Source organism: Mesocricetus auratus, unplaced genomic scaffold (genome assembly GCF_017639785.1).
Source record: "Mesocricetus auratus isolate SY011 unplaced genomic scaffold, BCM_Maur_2.0 Super-Scaffold_100023, whole genome shotgun sequence".
In the NCBI taxonomy this organism is placed as follows: domain Eukaryota; kingdom Metazoa; phylum Chordata; class Mammalia; order Rodentia; family Cricetidae; genus Mesocricetus; species Mesocricetus auratus.
In genome coordinates this window covers 3,070,954-3,075,963 of record NW_024429204.1, presented here as the reverse complement: position 1 = coordinate 3,075,963, position 5,010 = coordinate 3,070,954, and the positions used below count along the sequence as shown (strand labels likewise).

Sequence of the window (5,010 nt, the reverse complement as noted above, 5' to 3'; positions counted from 1 at the left end):
CACACATACACATAATCATATGGTTAAAAAAGAAAAGAGAGGTGAACTCTGTAATGCTGATATATCACAATTTTACATTTAAAGTAGGAATTCTCAGCTGGGCGGTGGCGGCGGTACACGTCTTTAATCCTAGCACTTGGGAGGAAGAGGCAGGTGGATCTCTGTGAGTACAAGGTCTACAAATTAAGTTCCAAGACAAGCCAGGGTTGTTACACAGAGAAATCCTGTCTCAGAAAAACAAAAACAAACACAAAAATCAACAGGATTCTTTGCTTTTTTTTTTTTTTGGTTTTTTGAGACAGGGTTTCTCTGTATTGTTTTGGAGGCTGTCCTGGAATTTGCTCTGTAGACCAGGCTGGCCTCGAACTCACAGAGATCCGCCTGCCTCTGCCTCCCGAGTGCTGGGATTAAAGGCATATGCCACCAATGCCCGGCTTTTTTTTTTTTTTGCTTCTTGAACTGTCTGAAGGTGTTTCGCACACCCCTTGTCAGCATGTATGGAAATGGGGAAGCCTATTCTCGTCCAGCTAAACACTGACTATAGTGCCCAGCAAAGAACACCTGTCATTTAGTGTGGGGACACCCGACCTTGAGCAGAGACCCACTTCCCCATTGGCCTGGGAGTAGGCAGCTGTAAGACAATGTTTACTAAAAACATGTTTACTATAAACAATACAATGCCCCGGGCAGTAAATTCCTGAAAAGGGCTGGCCCATGGGAACCACCCTGACCTCGACCTTTTACAAAGACTAACCACCTCTTCAGACCCACCCACCTCCACCTCTGGTGTCAGGGTATATAATAACCAGCCAGAGTAGGAATAAAAGAGAGCCTTCTTGAGGAGCCTTCGGATCTCTGTGTTGTCAATCCCCGACACCCTCCGCACATTCTCGGACACATTCTCAGACACAGGCTGCACAGCGGAGCGGCAATTGGAGGTCCCACCGAGATGTGAAAGCGAGGTAAGTGGACAGGGTCATCCCTTTTGCCAGCCAGGGACGGATGGGGGAAAATAGGAAAAGAAACGATGGGAAATAGTCCCTGGAAGTTTAAATTACAGTATCACGTAAAAAGGTTACTTGAAGAACAGGGGACTACAACCATGGAAGGCTTTCTAAAATGGATTGAACGTGCGAGTCCATGGTTCATTGCTGGGGGAGGCTTAAATGTCCCAGATTGGGAGGATGTTCGCCATGATTTTCAGAGAGCCGGGTGTTGGTGGCACGCGCCTTTAATCCCAGCACTTGGGAGGCAGAGGCAGGATAATCAGGAATTTGGGGTCACCCTTAACGACATAGTTGGTGGTCAGCCTGGGTACAGAAGAACCTGTCACAAAAAAAAGAGGGGGACACCTTCTCTGCCGAAAGGCCGAGGCCGTTTCGTGCACCTTCAAGAACTGAGGGGAGCCACCATGGTGGTGCTGGTGGTAGGGGGCACAGGAGCTGGGGGGAAGGAGGCTGCCGTCGAGCCCAGCAGAGATCCAGAGAAAGGCATCAGATGGCTGACAGGTCCTGACAGCACCACAGGTCCCAGGCCCCGGTAGAGATGGGCAGTACCTGCGGTGCCCAGTGTCAAGCCTGAGGCCACCTCCCCACAATTCCCACTACTACTGCCACCAGCTAACACCATGAAGCCACCAGCTGGTCCTTCAGCCGCTCCTGCTCCTGCTCCTCCCAGACTTGACCCCCGCTTCTTTTTCCCTTTCCCAGAGGCCTTGCGGTTCCTAGTCTGAATTCCATCCTTGCGCATGGTCAGTGGCCGGTTCACCTGGTGTAGCCTGTAGCAGAGGCCACAGGCATTGCACACCGGATCCCCACTGGTATTTCTCCGCCAGAGTGTCGTGGTGGTCGTTTGGCAGTTAGCGCACTGAGTGCCTGCCCTTTTGCTGACAATCAATCGCTTCTTGGGTCGAATGAGAGGCCGGTTCTGGCCGTTCATCCTGTGATACAGGCCACAGGCATTGCACAGGTAGTGACCCGTTCTGTCCCTTCGCCGCAGTGGAGTAGCCGTTGCTCCACAGTTCACGCACTCCCTGGCCTCACGAGGGGCCAGAGGGAGGCTTCCGTGAAACTTGGGGGAAGAATAGGCTGCTGAGTTGAGAAAAGAAAGGCCCAGCAAAGTCAGGTCCCCCATAAGCACTGCTGGTGACAGGCAGCGATGCAGGCAGTGCAGTCCCCAGGGTCAAGAGGTCTGGACTCAGCCGCTCTGTCTTCAAGGTTTCCAAGAAGGTGGTGCTGCTCTTCCCATCCGGGTCTCCCAGGGTCTGGGGAGGGGCATCCTCGTGGCTGGAGCACATAGTTGAAGCCCCCTCTTGCTGTGGGCCCAGCTAGCATAAGGTGAGCCCCCTGGGGTTCCCTCCATATACCCGAAAGCCTGGGGAGTGTCTGTAGGCCTCGGTGTCCCTGTAGTGGCTGCAGCTGTGCCTGTGCTTGGGGAAGTAGATGAAGCTGCTGCTGCATCCAAACCCTCAGGCCCAGAAAAGAACGGCCCTGGATCTGGTGGCGAGGACACCAGGGGAGAATCCACAAACTGCGGTAGGGGTTCTGAGGCCCCCCAGGGCCCCTAGGCCAGGAAAATCCATGGGGATACTGGGGTTTAACCTAAAATAGCTTTGAGAAGCAGAGTTCTTCATCCTTACTTTGAAGTGCTTTCATGAGGGCCTACAACCCACCATTAAGATCCAAGAAACAGGCTGGAGAGATGGCTCAGTGGTTAAGAGCACTGGCTGCTCTTCCAGAGGACTGAGGTTCAATTCCCGAGTACCCACATGGCAGCTCACAACTGTCTGTAACTCCAGTTCGGGAGGCAGAGGCAGGCGGATCTCTGTGAGTTCGAGACCAGCCTGGTCTATCTACAAGAGCTAGTTCCAGGACAGGCTCCAAAAGGTTAGAGAGAAACCCGGTCTCAAAAAAAATGTAAAATAAGAAATAAAATAAAAAAATCTCCAGTCTTTCGCCTGATCCACTGAGATCAGGAAAGTAAAGGGGAACTGAGAGATCTAAAAGGCTGGCCAGTAAGGCTATGCAGATGTGTTAAAAAGGGGTACCAAACTAGGGGTACCGGATTAAATCTCCAGGCCTTCGCCTGACAAAGGTCAGGAAAGTATGGGGACCCTGAGAGATTGCCCTCAGATGGGGCGTGGATTGGATTAAATCTCTAGTAAGAAAAATTGAGAGGTTGCCCTCAGTTGGAGGGTGGATTACATTAAATCTCTAGGCCTTAGCCTGACACCACCAAGGTCGGGAAAGAGGGGAACTGGAGAGATTGTCCTCAGTTGGAGGGTTGATTGTGTAAATCTTAAGGCTTTTTGCCTGAGGGAACATCCTGGATTGAAGGATGGGTTGAAAATGGGTGAATAGCCGGGCGTTGGCAGCACACGCCTTTAATCCCAGTACTTGGGAGACATAGGCAGGCAGATCTCTTGAGTTCAAGGCCAGCCTGGTCTTCAGAGCAAGTTCCAGGACAGCCTCCAAATAAAACAGAGAAACCCTGTCTCAGAAAAAAAAAATGGGTGAATCAAAAAAAAAAATTGGTAACAGTAAAGAGGTACTGGTATTAAGTAAAGAAAAAGACAAAGACAAAGACAAAGGTATATAAAATGGAAAATTCTGTTTACATTTAAGTTCTATTTTGTGAGTCATCTCTAAAAACTTTTGGCCAAAAGCCTGGCCTCTCCACCTTGCATCTACAGAGTTACAAGGAGTAGATATGGCTGTACCCCATGGCTGTAGCTCAAATGGAGGAATGATGAGGGGTATACAGGACTTTTTAACCTTTTTAGTTCAAGGATTGGCTGGAGTTGTTCTTTTACATAGATTTTAATTAGGGAAGTTTCATTTCAACAGATTAATCATGACCTAGGGAAAAAGGATGACTGAAAGATGCATGTATGTTCTGAATGTATGGTGTGGCCACACCGGTATGTATGAAATGTGATTGTGAATGCATGAGTGTGAACTGCTTATATGATTAAAAGGATACTTAAATCCCTTCAAAAATAGTTTTAAAAGCTAGCTAAATTGCTTTACATATAGCCAAAAGGAACATCCAGCCAGTCTGTTAACAGAAAAGTTAAGATGCAAATGAGGCCTTGTCAGCTAGTAAGAGCTCTACAGGTTAGATTGGGAAAGACTGCTCACAGACTTCAAATAATTTTCAAAAGTTATTTGGGACACAGTATAGTTTACAATCTTTGAGTGATTTTCAGAAGTTTTGGGGAAATACTTAATGAATATGTCATTTTTAAAGAGCATCTACTAATAATCTAGGTAGTGATTCCAATTCACCTAGATAGTTAACCAAGGAGGGTAGACAAATTCTTCTACTGTTATGTTCCAGCTTCAACAGTTCAAAAAAATTTTTTAGAAAATAAAAAAAGGGGAGTAATGTCCCCAGTCCCCACATGACTCATCAAATAATACACTCCTCATTTAAAAATTTAAAATGTGAATGCCAGTGAGCAATCTGCTCACTGTTCAGCAACTATTGCTCAGGTCAAATGGAGACATCCATGCACTAGACAGTGGAGAAGACCCTAATTTGGGGTCGAGGGCATGTTTGTGTTTTCTTGCAGGAAAAGAATAAGGCTTCGGCAGCTGTCAGACCATTTGGTGAGATGCATGGAGCAGAGAAAAACTGGACCTGAGACCATGGGAGCCTACCTAAGCCAGTTTGAGTGAGATCTCCTAAATCAGTGTTCCTGACCCTTGATGTCATCGAATCTACAGCCCAAGAAAGAAGGAAAACAGTCGGTTCGAGATTTCCAGTTTCTCAACAGACCTGCTGCATCAACCTTCCGGACCCGTGAGTTTTCATCCCGAAGCCAACAGAGAACTGGAAAGACTAACTGTCTGCCCTTGACACACCTTGAAACAACAGAATTCATTTTGCCAGTTTTTCCCTTTGGGGGAAAAAAGGACCATTTAAAATATTTGGACATTGGTATGGACTGTGATGAGTGGCAAAAGCCTCTTTTTAGTATTTGAACAGGACATGGTCACTTGAAATATC

At 47.7% G+C, this 5,010-nt stretch overlaps 1 pseudogene; it reads right to left on the bottom strand.

Moving 5' to 3' along the window:
• Window positions 1-1,303: 1,303 nt before the first annotated feature.
• LOC101843217 lies at window positions 1,304-2,581 on the bottom strand (annotated as a pseudogene).
• Window positions 2,582-5,010: the final 2,429 nt, after the last annotated feature.